General features: G+C 33.2%; 1 protein-coding gene and 1 pseudogene across 2 annotated transcripts in view; one reads left to right on the forward strand and one right to left on the reverse strand.

Annotated features, from left to right (window-relative positions):
* Window positions 1–22,208, reverse strand: part of ST8SIA4 (ST8 alpha-N-acetyl-neuraminide alpha-2,8-sialyltransferase 4) — an 84,621-nt gene that overhangs the window by 4,791 nt on the left and 57,622 nt on the right. The gene's annotated exons all lie outside the window — the stretch shown is intronic.
* Window positions 6,543–6,661, forward strand: LOC120612610 (uncharacterized; annotated as a pseudogene).

The raw sequence follows: 22,208 nt of genomic DNA on the forward strand, positions 1-22,208 counted from the left end.
TAAAAAACGAAGGAGCTAATACAAATATAGTCGGTATGAGTTTATATGTGCTTATTATAAATCAAATGTAATGCTTGAAATTGTGTAGACCAACCTAAATTATAAGGATTCAGTATTTGCCCAGAAATACATTCCACATGTGTAAAAGACGAAAATGGATATTCTTTTTAAACTTCTATTAGCATAATCAGATAATATTGGTCAACTTTACCAGCCAAAACCCAGCGTAAAATTTTAAAATACATATTTGCAAGTATCTGCTTATATACAAGATGACATTTAAAAACTACAAATTCATTGTGAGGAGTTTATGAAAAAAGATAGAATATTAACTTAAGTTTTTAATCCTAATTAGGAAAAAATCAAATGAAAAGAATGTATTAATAAAATAATGAACTCCTTTAATTGAGTACAAGCTATTATAATTTTTAGCTCAAATTTATATCTGTTATAGGTTAGAATTTAACAATGTTTTCAAGTCCGCAAATAATGTAGTTTGCGTGTATTCATTTCTTTTTATAGAAACTAATTTTTTTAAATTATAAAACAAATGCAGGTTTTCTGTAAAAAAACTTGAAAAAAGTAATGAATGAAAAGTATTACCTATAATACACCACATAGAGATAATTACTGTTATATTATGTGGCATCCTTTTATTTCTCTGACAGTTTTAGATATTAATATATATCACAACCATTCACAAACATACATGGAGTATTTTCCATCAGCTAGGCTTAGTTTTATTTCAGATATTATTAATCTCCCCTCCCTTCCTCCCTTCCTTTCTGCTTTAATATTATAATACTCTGTCTTGTTTTATGAAACAAACTCACCTTGGATTTTATGGGTAAATTGTGTATTTCTTTTTTCTTTCTTTTTTTAATAGATGCAATCATCTCACTAATTCCCAGTATGGAAGCTCTCTTCTTGCTAAGCAAGATGTTTTAACTACCCTTCCTCCAACATATCAATCCTGTTTCTTATTTCAGAAAAACTGAACACTTGGAATACCTTTACCCACCAAATCAGTGTGCTACAGAAGTCCATATTTATAGTCACAACATGTGATTGTGAATGTGTGGTATAATGCTTTTGCGTCCTTGGAAAAGCTACTTCATTTCCTTGGACATCAGTTAATAATATTTAACATATAAGCTTGTTGTGATCCTGTAAAAGAGAGAGTAAGTGTGGGAAAATACAGCATAAAGCTTGAAACATAGAAATATGAATTGAATTTCAACATATCCCACATTCTTCAATCCCACTCACAATTCCCACTTTTCTCTTGGCACCTTCTATAACGACACGTTGGCTGGACAATTGAAGTCATGTCATTTAACCTCAGTGGGCATGTTTCCTTAGTTGAGAAACAAAAACTTTCGATTGTGTGTTGTTGGGGTTTCCTCGATCTATGAAATTCTATTGCTGTTTCATTCAAATCTTCTCTTTCCATGACACTGCACATTCCCTGACAAACTTGGCCTTGCTCTTCTTCCTCCTCCCTATTCTGTTCCCTTTATGTTTCAGGTTTCAATACATTACAAAGCAAAGAAGGTACTTAACAAATGCTTCTTGATTTTAAAGCCAGCAATATATGAGATTTTATCTCAAAATATATTAGACAATAATCTCCTTATTAGCCAAAGTATAATTATTTCAAGCAACTAACATTTTAGAAATAAAGCAAAAAACGTTATACTCAACAGCATTTAATACACTGATGACAGTTTGCACTCAACATATTGGCAAATAAGGGATATTAACTTGTATTTGTAAACAAAGTCTAAAAGTTCAGAAATAATATTTTTTCTCTTAAAACATTATTCTTCCAATAATCAAACATGAAGATCTCTAAAAGAATTTGAATATAAAATATGGAATCCCACTGTGCCAACAGTTTTTAACTTAATATTATATTATGTGCAAAGTTTCCATTTTTGAGCCCAGAAATTCTTTTACCTGGAATGTGAGATGAAGTACGTAACATAGTGTCCTGTACACTCATAGTTCAGAGGAGTCTTTTCTCTTTCTCCTGTTATATTTAATCTTCCCATAACTGAGCTTTGTGCTTGGTTCCACAGAGGGATTCTGTTAAGAGTAAGTAATATGGCTTCTGGTTCTAAACTGTCTATGGAAATTTGAGATATAAAAGAATTGGCTTTCTATAATTCATCTCTGCAGAAGATGTCTGCATCTCTCCGATTCTATACTCCGCCCCACTAAAATAATTATTTTATAATATATGAATATTATAGATGAATTTTCAGGAGTTCTGTCCTTCATATTTGTCAACATGTTGGTTCATTCTTAGGAGGAGTATATGTATATAGGCTATATAATATAAAGCTTAAAGTAATCATCCCAAGCACACTGAAATAGAACAGCTCTGCTGTTTTGTTTTCAACTATTCAAATAGTCCTTTCATTGTATTCCCAGTCTGCAGTATGCTACACAACATGAATTCATTTTTTAAAGTGCATAAAACTTAATTTTATTTTAAAACTGTTTTGGTAAAGTTCATGGTACGTGTTTTAAGACTATGAGATGACTTATTTGTCACAAAAGTAGAATTGGTGAACCTTTCTTAAAAAAAAAAATTAGAACTTCCAGCACTGTACTTACTAAGAATAATTTGCCCCCCCATGAATTAATCTTCATATTATTCCAAAGATACAAAAAGTGACAAGTCTTAAATCTACTTCTCGTGTTAGGAAACAAAGAGACAGAGAGGCATATTTAATGTGATTTGGAAAGCTAGGAAGAAACCCAGGAGTAAAAATCTAAGCAATTTATTAAAAGATAGCAATGATGATAATAATTTATTCAGTATTTATAATGGGCCAAAGACAGATTTTTTTTTTTTAATTTTATCCTTACCACAAACCTATGAATACTTGTTATTTCACAGATGAGGACAACGAGGCTTAAGAAGGTTAAATAATCAGTTTAAGGAACCAGAATTTAAGCCCACATCTATTTGGCTATGAAGATTTCAATTTTAACTAAAAAAGATTTGAATTCTTTAGTTCTCAAGAGTATTCAGCTTGGAATAGCAAGTCCACGGGACTGTTTTCTATATAGAGTTCACATGGGGAAAAAGTAAGATCAGTATGATGTGTTTTGGTGGTTAACAGTCTGATGTCAATAGTGTTGATGTGCTTTATGCATGGAGTTTTTCTGGCTTTTTTGTTTTTTTTTTTCAAAGGCAAATAAGTACTGACCAGTATATGGAATGCACTTTTCCCAAGTATACTCTCAAAAGTGTTTAAGTTAGAAGAGGATTTTGTAGTTTCAGTATATAACTTTCTTAACCACATTGCAAATGCCAAAGGCATTGACATTGTATCAAAGGGTAGGGATTTCCCTGCAGATTTGAATTAGGCTTCTTAAAATATTTTGAAGTGTCAAGAAAATGAAAACAGAAATTTGTAACCTCGAGAGGTCAATCTGTCCAAATTTTTTTCCCCTGTCCTTTTATGCAGAGTTCTGAATTAAGTAGGTGATAAAAAGGAAAATAGAAAATCCTTTCTGCAGAGGCCTTCATAGTCTACCTACAGAAAATTTTTATCCACTTTCCTTAGCCTAATTCATCAGAGGCATAGAGGACTCGTGGCATGGGGAAAGGAGAAAGGATACTACGTTAGGCTGAATAAACTCTGTATTCTATGTGCTACCTATTTGTGTTATTTGATGTCTACTATAGGAATCAGACATTTACCTTAACCCTGAATTTCATCCTTTTATTTATTGATTTTTAATCTGGCCAGGTACGTAGGTTGAGTGTAGGTACAGTGTTAAGAAACTCTAGATCTACCTATACTATATTGGTTTTGCTATGTGGCTCATATCTTATTAGTGAACATATAACTCTCATTATTGTGATATTAGTAATTCTACTTCGTAGTTACAGTTTCAAAGTACTCTCATAGGATCCTCATAAAATCCTGTGATATACACTATAGTACATATTATCATCCCTACTTCACAGAGGGTTCAATTAATAGCTCAAGAAGTAAAATAGCTTGTCCAATATTGCTCAGCCAGTGTATTTTACATTGGTGTGTTGGTAAAAGTTAAATACCAGAGATTGACGAGGGAAGAGAGCGTTGCTGATTTGTAGCATTTACCAGTTTCTGTGGTATAAATATTCCCATCACAGTTGATTTCAAGCTATTAACCCGACATCGGTGAACACTAAGATGGGAAGAGATGGCACAATCAGCTCTTAGAAGTCAGTACCAGCCAGCTCCAGTACACCCTGTTTGCAGAAAAAGACAGATAATATTCCTCTTGCCCTATAGCCCCATATAGTTTACACGAGAAAGTTCAACATTAAAGAAACTTGTCTTTGAAAATTTTCCAGGTAGTTGTTTATTTTTACCCCATTTGTAAAGAGAGAAGATGAGAGTATGACTTGCATCTCTGAGAGATAGCTCCATTACAGACTAACAGAAAGTTTAACATTGTTATATAATAAAATAAAAAAAAGATGAATCTATTTTTATCTCATGGTATCTTAGCACAGTTCTGGATATACAGTGGGTACTTAAGGAGTGCTTATTTAATTAATTCTTGCTGACATTTTAGACATTTGTAGTGTTAATAAAATGGAGCACATTCATGGCTTGGCATTCTCTCAGTCACAGTCACAATATTCAATAGTGGGAAAGCCCTGGAAAAGCTAGAGTATTGGTTTTGCTTTACTGTTAGCCAACTGTGCAATCTTGAGCAAATCACTTAAACTAATTCGGCCTCAGATTACTAACCAATAAAATGAGATTTCTTAATACGGTTTCTACTACACCTAAAACTCTGACTTATAAAAGTTCCTAAGTAATCTGAATTAAAATTGAGGAACATGAAAGTTTCATCCAGTTGTAGAAGTAGTCTAATCTTTACGTTACTTATAGTTATTAACTACTACTAGTTTTATAATGTGTGATCTGACATAACATGCAGCATTTCCCTTCAATAACATTATAGAGCTGTTTGATAAAACCATCCATGCTGAAAAATTCAACATCATTTCTAGTTTTCTGTAATATTAGTAACTAGGGGTGATAAAAATTACTTATAGATTCATAATAAATTGTTTTTTGATCATCTAAAAATTATAAAATTATAATTTTGAAGATAAAGCTAATGGAAAAGTATGATATAGGAAAATAGAATTTTGCTGAGAAGTGAAAAAAATTAAACAAAAATAAACAGAGGACTCCTTTAGCTTTTATTTACCATCTCAGAAACCTGAATGAAATTTAAATGGATGACATCAAAAGTAGATTATATGCTAGTTAGATTTTGGTGAAAGAGAATTTTTAAAATAATTGGCTATGACCAAAATGAAGTAGATATAATGCCACAAGTTTTAATGACCTTGTCTTTTAATCAAATTGAATTTTGAAAGACAATTGAAATTTATAATCTAAACTGCCAGAATGAGGAAGTGGTGACGTCCAAAAGGTGAAGCACTGGAAACATAGGAGGGGGAGGGTCTTTTAAAGCATGATGAAGGAATTCAATGAAGTTAATGCTAAAGTGCCTTTTGTATGATCCTTCTTATGAGATCAGATTGCTTTTTGAAAATCTTACATTTTTCCTATTAAGATTAAAAGGAAGTAGTGAAATTATTTATGATGATGTGGAGTCCTATAAAAAAAGAAAGAATTAAAAGCAAGTGGGGGTAAGTTATCCTAAAGCTTAGCAAAAATGAGTTAGATATTGGAAGATGAAATGATAATGGTGTTTTACCCATGCAAATTTTTTTCATTACATAAACATTTATTCCAAAGAAACACTTATCGATTACACTTCCACATTCCCCAGCCAACATAAGAACAGTTTCCCAATAAAACTCCATTTTACTATAATAACAAAATGCAAACAACTCTTCTAATGGCCTGATGATCTTATTTTAGTTTGATTTAGACCATTTTCAAATGTATATGCCCAGATTCCATCAATAAGTCAGGTTACATTAACCTTCCAGATAGGAGTTGTGCTAAAATCTATTTTAAGAGAAGTAAAGACCAACAAATGTGATCTATAATCCATTCAATAATGTAAAATGCTTGCTAGCAAAGTGTACAAACAACATTAGCCCAAATCAGAATTCTTCTCAAAGCCCAGTGAAGGAATGGAATCAAGATATCCATAAGCAAGTTTAAACTAGTTCTTTAAAGCTTTCCCAGCAAGTTTCGAAATAATAGCATAAGAAGTTAGTCAAAGTTAGGTCCTTATTCTTTACTTTTATTCCTGCCATAAAGGATGTGATGTTGAAGGGACTGCCCATTTAGACAATTGCCTTGTCGTTGGCATAAATTTATCACTCAGTAAAGTGCTTTCTATGAGCATATAAGTTGAGAAAGGGGCTTCCAGCTAAGGGAAAAGCAGTGAAGGAACATTGCTGAGGCAATACCAGGAATGCAAACTTTGGGATCTGAATTATATTCCAAAGCTACCTGTCACTAGAACTACTACGGCTATAATTCTGCTCCACGAGATTAATTAGAGGATAATTTAAAATTTTTATTTAAATTTTGGTTTACGGCCATGCTACCCTGAACAAGCCTGATCCCGTCTGATCTTGAAAGCTAAGCAGGGTCAGGTCTGGTTAGTACTTGGATGGGAGACCACCTAGGAAGACCAGGTGCTATAGGTGTAAAAAATAAAAAAGGGATTGTAAGCTGACAAGTTCCTTGCAATCTGTAAGGTCAACCAAGGCATTATTTGCCTAAAAAACAATAATAATAAATAAATAAATTTTGAAGGGCTCTAAAATGATATATAATGTTTTTTATTAAATTGGATGTTAATAAATACTTGTTTTTATCCCCCTATAAATGTCAGTCTTTTCTGATGAAAGACCAATCTAATGGAACCAATGCTAATTTTCCTCCCTTTTCTCTTTTTTAAGGCTTACTTAATGCTAATCTCTTCAAAATATTTTTAAGAAGAATCACTAAATATATAAATTACATTTAAAAAATAGTTGCTTAACAAGGTAAAGAGAGAACCATCCAAATGAGAAAATATATTTGCAAGCAATATCTCAAATAAGGGCCTAATATTCAAAATATACAAAGAAATCATAGAACTCAATAACAACAAAAAAACAAATGATCCAATCAAAAAATGAGCAGAGGACCTGAACAGACACCTCTCCCTAGAGGACATACAAATGGCCCACGAACATATGAAAAAATGCTCAACATCACTAGCTATTAGCGAAATGCAAATCAAAACCACAGTGAGATACCATCTCACACCTGTTAGAATAGCTATAATCAACAGGACAAGTAATAACAAATGCTGAGAGGATGTCGAGAAAAAGGAACCCTCATACACTGCTGGTGGGTCTGCAAATTGGTACAGCCACTATGGAAAACAGTAAGGAGTTTCCTCAAAAAACTAAGAATTGATCTATCATATGATGCAGCAATTCCTCTTCTGGATATTTACCCCAAAGATTTGAAAACTCTTATCTGAAAGATATTTGCACACCAATGTTCATAGCAGCATAATTCACAGTGGCCAGGACATGGAAGCAACCAAGTGTCCTATGATAGATGATTGGCTAAAGAAGCTGTGGTACATATATACAATGGAATTTTACTCAGCTAGAAGAGATGAAATACTGCCATTTGCGACAACATGGATGGACCTGGAGATAATCATGCTAAGCGAAATAAGCCAGATGGAAAAAGTTGAAAATCACATGATATCACCTATATGTGGGATATAAACCTAAAAGCAACAAATGAACAGGACAAACAAATAGAGACTCGTGGACATAGAATATAGACTAGTGGTTACCAGAGGACTATAGACTAGTGGTTACTAGTCAGGTAGGGGAGGAGAAAGGAGGCAGACGGGGTAAAGGGGGTTGAATATAGGGTTTAGGGGGAGGGTGAAGTGGGTAAAGGGGATCAAATATATGGTTGCTGAAGGAAACTGGACTTTGAGTGGTAAATCCACAATAGAATATACAGATGTCAAATGATAATGTACATCTGAAAATTATATAATTGTATTAACCAATGTTACCCCAATAAACTTAATTAAAAATTAAAAATTAATTAATTAATTAATACATTTATAAGTAAAAAATTAAAATAAATAAAGTAAAATAAAATAGTTGCTGAATAGAAGACCATTAGTAGAGATTTTTTTAAAATGTTCTTGTATTTCTGAAGAAATAAAACAATATGCAATACAGCTATAAAAGTAATTACATTACATAATATACTATTCTTTGCAATGAAAAATATGAAAGTGAGAATGTACTACAAAATCAAGCTATTGTATAACAAACAGTCTCTTGCCTGAGACTTGCCCCTATTATGACGTTTGTCATAATATTCAGTTAGAATGCAATTGGTGAAAGAATAAAGTTAGACCCCTTAATAATACCCTTTGTAAAAACAACTCAAAATGAATTATAGATCTAAAATTAAGGACAAAACTCTAAAACTCTTAGAAATACAGGAGTAAAGTAACATGACCTTAGGCAAAGCATTCTTAGAAATGACACCAAAAGCACAAGTGACAAAAGAAAATATAAATTGGACTTTATCAAAAGTAAAAATGTTTGTTTCAAATGAAGTCATCAAAAAACTAAAAAAATCCATAGAATAGGAGAAAATATTTGCAAATCCTATATCTGATAAGTGATCTACAACTAAAATACATTAAAAAAAAAAAAAACACCTACAACTCAATAATAAAAAGTAATAAAAAAGACACATAACAGTGTGTTGGCGAGGAAGTGATGCAATTGGAACCCATACATTGTTGGTGCTTGTGTGTGAGAGTAAAATGATGTAGCCCCTTTGGGACAAGGTCTGGAAATTCCTCAAAATATTAAACCTAGAGTTACATATGATGCAGCAATTGCATTCCTAGGTTTTAGGTTCTCTCAACAACCAAACTTCAGTTAGACTCCTTTGAGCCCTCTTGTCAACTAGGCCTCTGCGTTGGCCTCCTATGTCCATCCTCACTGAGCCCAGTTTTAGCAAGAACTGTGCCAAGTTAGTTTAGGGAGAATGATCCTACTTTTGATATCTAATCAAATTCCTCATCCTCCACCTTTTTCCAGTTCACTGTGATTTAATGAATTTACATACAAATGAAATTTAATATATCGTACTGATAAAATCATGTTAGAAAAGTTTAGTCATATAACCTGTGCACATGGCTAGATAGCACTCAACTAGTGAATTTGAATTCAGTTTAGTTTAGTTCTTGTTTTTGTTCAAAGAATTTGATGAATTATTGCTTGCATTGTACTACTAGGGCTTAAAAATTATCTAGGAAAACAAAACAAAACAAATAGACAAACAAAAATCCTAATAGTTATTTCTCTCAACTTCATAAATTTTAAAAGGCAGAGAGAAAGATAATTAAGTTTCCATGTAGAATATGAACTATACAATTAATTGAATACAGCAATCATGAAATTCACATAAATTTAGAGGCACTGCCTAAGACAACCATTTATTTCATGTAATTTATTTTCTTTTAGCTATACTAATATAATAGAAATTCAAGAATGAGAGTAACAGAACTTTTTTTCCGGACTCGTTGAATAAAATATGTGTTGATGGAGATGATTAACTCAGAATTCTTAACAATAAACTTATCAAGAGGGTGACACATAACTTTCTTTAAAATGAAAATGTAATTGAAATGGCTTTTGTTGTTATTGTTGTTCAAGAGGAATATTTCCACATTAAAGCATCTCAAATCACTTGTCTGACTATTGATTCTACTTGGAAAAAAAAAAAATCTGAAGACAGGCAATCTGTGGGAGCTGGTTTACAAAGCATGTGTACAGTATCCTTGACCATCTGTTTCTCTTTGTGTTAGTACATTCACGTATTATTGTTTTGTGTGCTGACTCAAATTTCACTTATAAACTTTAATGCACGAAACATGCAGAGTGCAGAAAGCAAGAGATGAATCTGGGGAATATACAGGTTCAAAAAAGGAGTGTAGACTACTGGAGAATAAGTTACATTTAAATTTTGGAACAAGAGTAATTATGTGTCATATATTAAGGAATCTCATACCAAATCTCTAATGGTCTTGCTTAACTAATAAAAACATCTCTAAAATTTCTTGGTTGCTATCTAAATATTCATCCTTTCAAATAAAGAGGATAAATGAAATGCAACACCAAAAAGGCTACAAATCATTAAAATTCCAGAGTACTCTGGAAGAGTTGTCCTTCATTTTGTAGCGGCATAAAGAGAAGCCTTTTTATCTTTGGCCTAGCAAATGTGCATGAAAGCAAACTCAGGAACTCAGGACTGAGCCATATATCTGAGGAACATTAACTTACGAAATCTAAGGGATAAAAAGGAGCCAACATAGGCCATCCGTAGAGGCCCTTAATTAAATAAGAAAATATACCTAATAAAGTCCTTAAATGGCTACCTACATGAGAGATTTTGGTAAATAAAATCTTTAACCAGCTTATTAGAACCAGTGATTATTCACTGAAGAAGGCGAAACAGGTGGATTTCTGGGGTAGAATGGAAGTAGAAGCAGCATAATAAATATTATAGTTGTTTTGATCAAATTTAAATCATACTATTTAATTTATGTTGAAATTCCAAAAGAAGTGCATGAAATTTCATGGTTTTTCAAAAGGAGCAAGGTTTAAAAAATGGGTTCTATCTAAATATATTTTACAATATTAACAATAAACTTTCTAAGTCAGTGATGTTGAAATGTAGTAATAAGCACAGAAATAAGAAGGACACTGATGGCCGTCTCTGATAGTTTTCATTTTGGTTATTAAATTTTGTCTATAGCATATGGAGTTCCCAAATTCTTAAGTGTTCAAGGATTCAGAGTTACCTAATCTTGATCAATTGTGAATTAGTTTGGTCTTACAAACCTTAATGTAAAGAAAGCTAAAAATACTCACTATGATTGTTCTTCCCACAGCAAGAATTATCAGGATAGAGACAGACTCTGAAAGTGCAGGTTAGTGATTGAATTCTAAACATTAAGTATGGCCTTTTAGGCCTGGCAACTGGTTATGATAAGAAAAATAAATTATATTGTATGCAAATGGAATATCAATATATAAGTAAATATGCATTTTATATTGTAGAATCAAGATCTGTCTTAGGCAGATTTTTTTAATCTTTTTTTTTTCCCTAAAATAAAAGAATATTTAACTAGTTTATAGCTTGTAAAGAGCTTTCTCAGAAACTGAATTGCCAGTAAGGCTCAATTTAAGTTGACTTTATAGCTTACTAAGGTCAAAAATAAAATTATAATTTGTATAATTTATATAAAATTAATTTGTCAGAATAAACAAATCCTTGCCAAAATAGTACATTCCCTTCTCTTTTAACATTTCATCAATACTTTCTGCTTTTCCAGAACTCTAGTTCTTCAAAGAGTATTCTGACTAGAGAGAAATGCAGGCAAACTGATATATGTACTGGTTAAAAACCCTCTTTTCAAAATGTGATGGAAGTTTGGTTGGTGTAAAATGACCTAAAACTATTTTTCATATGTGGTTCTATAGACTAAAAAATTGGAACTATATTGCCATGTTAAGTGATGATCTCTCATTTTTTATTGTCACACAATCTGGCCAGTTTCCCTGCTCTCTATCTCTTGTCCCATGTTTAAGAACTAACTACATATTTCAATGTGGGAAAACACTGATCCTTTTCAGACAGAAGCTCCACATAAGTTTCAATTTCCAGTTGATTCATCAAAACAAAGCTGGTTCAGAAAGGGGAAAAATTACAAATTGCTTACATCTGTTCCACTGAAAACATTATTCATACTCTGCCAGTGATGATGGCTAAGCCATCTGGGGAATATGATAGGTGTTTGGGGGAAAAAATCTGTCATAGTGCAATGAAGAAATGACGTGTGAAAATCTCAAGGTTCCTCATAGTTCAGTGATGGCTTTCAGGTATTTTGGGATAAACAAAATACCTGAATTACATACACACAAGCTAGAAACACCTAGTAAACAATTTTACAGAGTAAGCATGGACAGATTTGTTAAATAAATTAACAAATTATTGGAATCAAGAGTTTCTGAGATAAACAAGTAAAACAAATTATTACAGGTTATGATTAGAAAATGGAACAATTTATTCTAATTAATAAAGTGAATATATAAGCATACTATGAAGTATAGCTATATAATAATAGAGTTATATGTCACATATTATATTTACATATACAATTATACTTAATACATTAATATGTAAAAAAACATGTAAATAAATGTATATAATGCAAATGTAAATATATATCTCTAGTTTGCCATGCAAATATATAAATACACAAACATTCCATAAGTGTAATTATGTAAATATCAGAATGCATAGTTGACAATAGTGCCTTAAAATCCAAAATAGTTTGGGATAGCAATACTTCTTTTAACTGTGTTAGTTGAAGCAAAGTTTCTCTCATTTCTTTTTTTGCTGTTAGGAAAACATAGTCTGTTGTTTGACTATGTAGATCTGAATAATTCCTGATAAAACTTTGCCTAAGATAAGGCGTTTTTTTAACGAGATTTATTTCAGCCAGTTTTATTCAAACATGCTTGAATTTGGTGCTTGACCCTGCTTCTTACTTTTCAAAAACTTTTAATATGAAGTGCTCTAAAATTGATTTACTGCCACCTATTTGGACACACCTGAGGGACCATGTATGTTAATTCCCTACTAGGAGAATGCTTATATTATCACTAATCTTATTCATTGACCTTCTCTTGGCATTAATGATATGTTAGAAAATTTCAAATTTTACTATACATTTTGGAGTTAGTGCTATAAATTGATAAAAATGTTGAAAAAGAATAAATTCAGATTCAAGGAATAGATATGAATAATTCTTTTAAATCTGGATTATAGTAAGTCTCTTTTTTAAGCTTTTCACCGAAACACTTTGGGAGATCTACAGCAAATTCGTCTTCATTGAAGAAAGAGGAGGACAATGCATATTTTAAATCTGTATGGCTGACAAATATTCCATGCCCCTCTCAAATACAGACTAAGAGAAATATTGAACCAGTTTGTCTCCAGAAATTTCACAGCAATCAAAAATGAGAAGAAGTATGGGGTCACTTCCAGTGTGCATATTTAGTCTAGGCCATCCTGTTGAAAAAAATCACATTCAAATGTGACTGGAGCTGTGTATTTGTATTCATTCCACCATGGAAACAGTTTGAATGCTTTCCTCTAGAGTCTTATGTATCTCACTGACAGCTGCATTGCCACAATATGCTGAAGTGGCTCATCTTGACAGGTCATATCCTGGATTTCACATTCTGAATGGCAGCTGGGATGCCAGAGAATTTTATCACAGTGGGTGGGCCCTCCCGTGGGCCCTTCCTGGTTTCAGAGACAAGCTGCACTGCACGTGTATGGTTACAGACCACTCTAAGAAATCCAAGAGGTACCTATATCACTGCCTAAATATCAGTGACATTCATGGCACCAATCTCTATGGCTCTATTAGAACAGCATGGAATGCCTTTTAAGTTCACAGATTTCATGTGTCCTGTTGTAGAACTTCTCCCTGATGCCGCGAGCAACGTCAGCACTATGTACACTGTTGGTAAACAATGATTCACATTTCAGGTTGAAATTTAAGTCTACACATTATCTGTGTATATACAGATATATAAACTGAAGTAAAAATAAAACACCTGAATTTACAGTTCTGGGACATCTCAGCAATCAGAGCAAATCTTACTGTAACAACAAAACACGAATCCACTCTCATTCACTGGAAAGTGGATTACCTGTCTGAGGCGAGTCCTTGCATCCTTCCAGGGGTGAGTTTCCACTTCTCAAATTCATTACCGACTGCAGCTTGCACAAACCAACCACTGTGCAAAACCCAAAGGAGCCAATAGGGGATAAATTAATATGTGCCAGTGTGAGGAGTGTTTCCCTCAGCCTTTCGGAGCTCCTCACTTGTGCCAGGCGAGCAGCTTTTCAGGGCATTCCCCAGAGCACCTGAGAGAGCAACTCTTTGCTATACTTTTTGCAAGCTTGAAGGTCCACTTTTCACTCGCTAAGACCTCAAAAAGCAATACCTTTTTGAAAACCTCTCTGAAAATGGTTCATCATGGAATTGAAATTTTTTTGTTAGATGGAAACATAGGTTAAGTTTAAGATTTTTAAGGACATCTTTGCGAAAGAACTTCTCTCAGCCCCAAAGCTTAGATTATGCCTTAGATTTTCTCACTTGTGAGACACTAGAGACATCTAGGGCCATATTTTAAGATTAAACCTATAGTTCGCCTGTTAAAATATTACTTCCTAATTGAGAAAGGGAAGAGTTCAGTTTTCTTTTCAAAAGCCCAGATTCCTCTGAAATGTTCTTAGGAAGTCTGAGACTGAGAAGAATTTTCATTAACTTAATTATTATAGTCAGGAAAAGAACAAAGCCATGTCAAGTGACCTACTATGAAATGCCAATGAAATCTGATAGAGACAGTATTTGGGCCCCACACAGTACATGATCCTCCGGTGGCGGGTGTGGGAATAGAGATTTGCTAGTATAGAAATATTTCCAAGTCATAAATCTTTACCTATAAACTGTGAATATCCTGCATGTAGAAATATCAGTGTATGCACTAACTCACATTTCCACTCATTCCACAGCCCTGCTGTGCTCTGTCTTCTCAGGATAATTACCAAAAGGATATTGGCAAACAGCAGAACCCTGCAAGTAATTTAACCCAGGACTCTCTGCCAGCACTGTCATTCTCTCTCTTCAAAGCAATATCATCTTTAGGGCTGATGTCCTCTTCTTTGTCTTTTTTTTCTTATGGAATAGAATCTTAACCTAATTCATTTTCAAACACAAGCATATAGATCCTCTCTGATCCATTTTCCTCTTCCCAATGATTGCCCAAATGCTTTGATAAATATTTTCATTTACTTGCAGTTTTTCTTTTTCTTAATTCTATTTTAAAGTTATAAAGAAAACATCTAAAAACAAAGAATGCTGACAGAGACAGATCTGTAATATGGAAAGGAAAGTCGTAATTTGAACAGAAAGTGGACATAATAAGTTACTCACATTCCTAACTTCTCAAATGCTTAAATATATCCTTTAGAATTGTCATTATGTTGTTTCTATCTAGCAACATTTTCTCATCTAAGGAAAACTGAATTTTCTAAAGTATAATTAAATGAGAGAGAGATGTAAAGTCTTATCTATTATTTATGCCATACTATTTAAGAGCGCAATAGTGATATTTTTGCAATCTTTGGCCATAAATGTACAATATTAAAGATAAGGCCCAGTCTGAGTTTAGCCCTTTATAGAAATTTAAAAAATATTGTATAATGAGACCTGTTCCAATGGGCAAACAAGTGAAAGCCTTCAGAGTTTAGTAAAATAGATCACTGTGTAGTAGTTAAGAGCCAGACTGATAGGGTTCAAGGCTCAGTGCTACCACTTAACTGTGTGAGCTTGTAAAAGGTATTTAACTTCATCATCAATAAAATGGGGATAACCTGTATTTTATATGATTGTTATGAAGGCTAAATAAGTTAAAATTTGTAAAGTGCTGCAAACAATGCCTGGCACATAGTAAGCACTATACTATTGTTGTTGAATAACATAGCCAATGAGAAAGCAAACTTTTAAAGCTTAATCCATTTCTAATCTAGAAACTGTGCATATGCAGCAAATATCTACATAAGACAAATATTTTATTCTTCTGAATTCAGGATACCCCTTTAAACACTCAGCCACCCTGTTTGAGACTGCCTACCTCTGGAGGTTATGATGGGGTATCTGTGAGAATCTCTCATCTCTGCACTTCCTCCAGATGTCACCCAGGAGTCCTTTTCGTACACACACACATACACAACTCAGAGATGGAAGGTCCCGGGACTCCAAGAGCAGTCCTCTAAGCCTGGGATTGGTCATTGGCCAGGTCAGGGGAGTATGTGTGGTTTCAGCCTCAGGAGTAAAGACTCATTCCCCTCCCCGCACACACTCAAAAAACTATTTTATGTCTTATAATATCTAAGGATAGTAATATATTGTAATATTGCTTGTGAGTTTAGGCATGCAGTCAAGGACGAATATATCCTTTTGAATGGTTACATTATATTTGTCTATGTGTGTACATATGTGTGCATATGTGCAGAGATACGCAAAAAAGCATGTCTGTATATACAACTAAAATTAATTTCAAAAAAGATACAAATTTTTCTACAGTGAATTAAGTAGTCACATCTATTTATATAACCATACTTGTATATGACTTCAAATCTAAATATTTTTATTGTAATTACCTAGATGGTAACTGTAAGGACAGTGTTTTAATAACAAATCACTAAAATACAGTATGATCAATATATTACTTCTTATAATTTAGATCCACAGTTTCTCAAAATGAATCCTAGTGTGAATATGAATAGACTTTTTTTAAGTGTCCCTTGACAATTGTCTTTAATAGGATGAGTTAAAACCGAAGTTGCTGGTTTTACCAGTGGATCTTTACAATATATTATATAATTATATTTATCTACATTAATTAATTTTGGAAAGATTTCTCCTTTTTCATTTACCACTCAAGTCCTCCAGCAACTACTCAGTTATGAGAGTCTACTGTTTACCAGGTCCTCTGTTGGGGACCAATGCAGAACAGGATAGATACAGTTTACCTCCCTGGGGAAACAAACAATCTCCATCCCATAACTGAGCACCCAGTGAGCCTTTTAGAAGCCAAGAAAGGGATGTATGGAATGCCTTTGAGGTGCCCATATCAGGAAAAGCTCTAAAATGTGACTGTAAAAACACTAAGATTATATCATACAATATAAAACTCTTCCCAATTCTGTAACTTACTACCTGGATTCTTGAACAAGTTTTTCACTCTTTATTAGCCTCAACTGTTCTCATCTTAAAGAGATCCATAAAACCTATTTGTTATGAGGGTTAAATGAGAAAATAAAGGTTCCATAAATGTAGTTATTCTTATTGCTATTGGCCTTCCTCTTGAGCAGAGACACATAACTCTTCTCTAGCATATCTTGCCTTCTCTATCCTGCTTCAGCATATTCATTTTCCTTTCATTCTCCACTACTTCTGCTCTACCACTTAACTTTACATTGGAGTTGGAGTCCAGTTCTTAGCTAGATGACGTGCTCCTAGATGGTTTGACCTGATCATCTCTGAAGGGGCCCGAAACAAATTATTTTATTTTTAAAAATCTCATTTGACTCTTGATCTAACTTTTATATAGTTGTTGTTGCTGCTGCTGTTGTTGTTGTTGTTCTTGTTGTTGTTGTTGTTGTTGTTTTTAAATGCCTACAGCACCGGGTATTCCTAGGTAGTGTTTCTTTTTTGGGGGGGTAGGGGATGGATGGGTGATATGTGAGTTGAGACATGATAGGAATTTATGTATCTCAGAATCTAGAATCATAACTTTGTTTAAAATATTGCTTCTGTAAAAACTTAGAATTTATCTATGAGTTCTAAACAGAATCTACTTAGTTCTAAACAGAAAACACTATTTAACTTTGTCTAAGCATATACTAAATTATCAATAACAGATTTCACATTCGAATAAGTTAAATGTGTTGGTTTTTTTTATTATTATTTATACTTAAAGCAAGAGTTTCGATACAAATCTGTCCACACTTTAGGTTTTATCTTTTTTAAAATCTTAATTCTAGGTGGGCTAGTTTTTCCTTTTGGGGCTCTGTTGGGCACCACAGTTTTTGCAATTAGACATAAGATTAAATACAATATATCTGGGACATATATCTGAGGGAAGCCTTCTTAAGTCTTAAAAAAATATTGAGGACATTTCAGTATCACAGATGTTTCATTATTGAAGATATTTTAGTATCACAGATATTTCATTTTCAAGTATGCTTTGGACCACAGCAACTATAATAATAAAAAGAAAGCTTGCTTTTTCTATCAATGAAATGAAGGAATTGTTCTTATTTTCAAAGTGTGACTCTCTCTCTTTCAGATACTGTAGATTAGTGCACTAAAACTTATTGCAGCATTTAAAAAATTCAATACACCTGTAGCTAACTTCTACATCTTTCTGGATCCTTCTCTTCTTGCTTTAGACCATCATTAATTTGAAAACACTTTAAGAAATTAGCCTCCAAAAATATTCTTATAGGCTCCAGTTGCCAAACACAGTAATTTTATGGCAGTACAGCTCTGATCTTGCCACTTTTTGCTCACGAACCTCTACTGATTCTCCATTTTCAAAATAATAAAGTTATTTGAATAATAAGTATGGTTCGAGGCTTTCTAAAATCTTTCACTAGTCAAACTCTTTAGTAACTTCACTGTCCTTGCTTAGTTATTTATTTTTTGACTTTATTGATTTTGTGTTAAGCAAGTTTCATTTGCCCTGCTGCAACATCATCTTCCATTAGAGACATCCAATCCATCCTGTAGGGCCCAAAATGCCTATTTTTAATGATATATCTCATAATTTACATAGATGAAAATAATTCTTCCCTTTTTTTGCATTAATTCATTCACTCCATATTTAATCAGGTGTTATACACTGTGCTATGAATTCAAAAGCAAATAAGGCAAAGTCTCTACCCCCATATCACACAGGTGTTTGTTCGGTTATATTTGTTGTTAAGTTACTCTTGTTGGTTAACATATCACATCACAGACAAAATTGAAAACCACGGAGATTAAACTAATTGCTCTTTACATCCCTGGGTCCTTGGAGGGAACTTTGCATGTAGGCAAAGACAATAAATCTTTGTTAAAGTGAAGTGATTCCCTAGTCCGTTGTGGACTTATGACTCATGATATTTGGCATGCAGGCTTTTTGGTGATTTATATTATTTCAGCTATTATAAGTTGCTCTCTAAAATATTTTTACTGGTTTTATTGGCCTCCAAAATGAATATGTAGTATAATAAATTAAAAATTTACTTTCATGCATTTCTATTGTAAAAGGCACTATGGAATTGAGAGGAAGAGCACAGATTCAAGCTGCTTGGCTTGGATTCTGGCTTGGCCTTTCATTAGTTGTATAAACTTGGCAAGTTACTTCACTAGTTCCCTCCACAGTTTCCTCATGTGGAGAATAAAAGTAATAACAGAACTAGCTTACAGGGTTGTTTACATATGAAAATAGCTTTTAATAAGACTGGCACATAGGAACAGTTGCATGAGTGTTAGCTAATATTAAACAATTAAATGATTTCAAAAAGACATCTGTCTTTACACATGTCATTTTCTCTGCCTTAATCCTTTTTCTTTCCCTATTCCTACATTAACTAAAACAGAAATTTCTCCAGCAGATCTTTTTTTTTTTAATCAACCTGCCAGTTTCACTTCTTCAAGAAGTGACTCTCCTACAGTATACTTTCCTCCCCCATCATAGTATTTGTTATAATTTCCTGGTACTGATATAATAATCCGAGTGAAGGTGAGAACTGTGTCTAGTTAAGCCAAGTTTGCACCTCAGACCTAGCAAAGTACCTGGCACATAGCTTATGTTCAATAAAAGTTGAATGATAGATGAAGTTACTGAAGAAAATTAAAGTTTAGGAAGTCCTCTTAATCAAGTTAGTACTAATATAATAATAAGGGAGAGTGCTAAAAAATGAAATATAAATAATATTATTGTATACAATATATATGTTATATAATATTTTAGTCTACTTTTAATAGAATTAGAAAAATTGAAAGATGAAAGAATAATAATAAGAAATAAAACATGGAATCCTATAGTGATAAAAGGAGCAATTGTTAATTTGTGGGGCATGAGGTTTAGATCTATTGGCAAGGGGTCATTTTAGTAACTATAAAAAGTGATATTTCTCTCTTAAATTATTTGGTATATTAAGAAATATATTTGGTCTTTGTCCACAGTTCTTGGCAAGAACTCCTAAAATGTTTAAAATTTTCAGAGTGATAGGCATGTCTTTTGTTAATCACAGAATCCCTTTCAATTACACTTGAGTTTATGCTAAAAAAGTGACTGAGGGTGGAGCCTCTATATACCTCAAGACTGGGGCTGGTGATTAGAAAGGTCAACTAATTAGAGAGTAAGAACTTTCAGTCCCACCCCTGACCTCCAGAAAGAGGACATTGTAAAAGAATATTGTAAAAGACAATAGAGATTTACCAATAACCAATGTAGAGCTGTTTCATCTGCCATGTTTGGAATGTATTTCGCCTTTGGGGGATGTATTAGACATGTCCATCCATTATTAATATTCACCAGTGTAGAAAGATGAACATCAGTTGACTTCAAATCAAACTGAGAGAGAGATAGAAATGGAGAGGAAGATAGAAGTGGAGAGGTAACTCAGACATCTGGAGTAGAGTACACCTTAGTATAAGAGAAAGGCATAAGATGTAATTACTGGGTTTCCTACTGGATTTTCTAGCCAAAGATTTTATTTATTTCAATATAGTTTATTAGAAGCAACTGCTATTAATTTAAATCAGCCAGCAGAAAGGGGTGGGGATTGCCTGGAGAGAGGGAAATACAGGTATTCCCTGCTTTTTGGAAGTTTGCTTCACTTTAATGAAAGACCTACATTAGTACCTGTGTTCACTAACCAAAAGAAATTTGAAGAGAATTTTCAATTTTGTAAAATTGCTTCAGCATTTGTTTTGCAGCAAGCATTACTGAGGCATCACGTACCACCCCCGAACGCCCAGCAGCAAGAGTGGCACCAACAACCTCCCTCCCTGGGAACTACACTCAACATCTCCTCATCAAGCTGCCATAGTATTGAACGGTATCTGTGAGCATCCGGGCTTTATGTCTATTTATTTCTTGCATTTGTTAGCAAGATATCTCCTAAGGAAATTGCTTCTTTGCTTTACACCATTTTGGCTTACGAAAGGAATGCTCTACCTTGGGAAAGCAGGGGAAACCTGTACCTGGAGAGAGAAATGAGCTTTACTTAATTACTCACAGGGCAACTTAATACATCTAGTTTTTCAGTGATGCATTTATTAGAGCTAAACCTTACTTGTCACTTATGGTGTGCCAGGAACTGTTCTATATGTTTTACATATACATCAAATTATCATCTCAGCAAAACTACAAGGTTCTTAAGAACTTTGTTTTGCAGATCAGATACCTGAAGCAGGACAAGAATAAAGAATTGGCCCAAAGGCATAGAGTTGGTAAGCTGTGGAACTGAGAAATGAAAAAGTCTCCCTCCAGAGCCTATATCCTAAAAATTAGGTTGAGTTGAATTTCAGTAATGCTATTACTTGGGCCATGCCATTTTAGTTGGCATTACATTATTTCTATTTAAAAATTAAATTGCTAAAAGGTAAAATATGACTGAGGGTCCAATATTTCATTTTATAACTTTCTTGGGTATTATTCTGAGAATAATTGTGTTGTATTAACCAACAAAACATACACACACTCACACAGTGAAGTAAAAACCCTTCTAAAATCTAATTTGGAAAAGAAGGTCAATATGCTTTTTTCTCAGTTAAATATATGGTACCTCCTACTAAGAGTAACCTGAAATTTAACAACTTTCACTTTTCTGTGGCAAATGTTAAATCTCATGTGGACTTTTCAATTTGTCAAATCTGTTGTCATTCCATATCTCTGAGGGGGACAAATAATTTTTAGAAATAAAAAATAATTTAAAACAATCAACTTAAACTATGAATAATTAGAAAAGCATTTCTAGAAAAGCATTTTATCGTCTCCAGATTCTAGTTTTACTTAGATTTGGCAGAAATAACACTGATATTTGGAAAAGAATAAAATCTATCAGAGAAAATTGCTACTGTTCTGTGTTGATATTAAAATGGAATACTTTGGAGACGTTCTTCCCAATTTCCAGGTAAAAATACTACCATGCCAGTTATTATCACTATTGATTTTACTCATAGGAGCTCTAAAGGAAGTCTAGGGAATTTTTTCATTAATGCTAAAATATACCCCCACCCCACCCACACACACACAACATCCTAGGGAAATAAGAGTCAATTCTGATTATTAGCTCTACTTTCCACCTGTAAAATCTGAGTCATCATAATTGTAAGAGATGCTTTGTAGTGTCAGTGTTGAACTGATTTACAAAAAAATAAAAATAAAAGATAGATAAATAGATAAATGATAGATGATAGCCAGATAGATGATGATGATAGATAGATAGATAGATAGATAGATAGATAGATAGATGATAGATAGATAAAGTAGATTCCTATAG

Source organism: Pteropus medius, unplaced genomic scaffold, assembly GCF_902729225.1.
Source record: "Pteropus medius unplaced genomic scaffold, Ma_sr-lr_union100, whole genome shotgun sequence".
Taxonomy (NCBI): Eukaryota; Metazoa; Chordata; class Mammalia; order Chiroptera; family Pteropodidae; genus Pteropus; species Pteropus medius.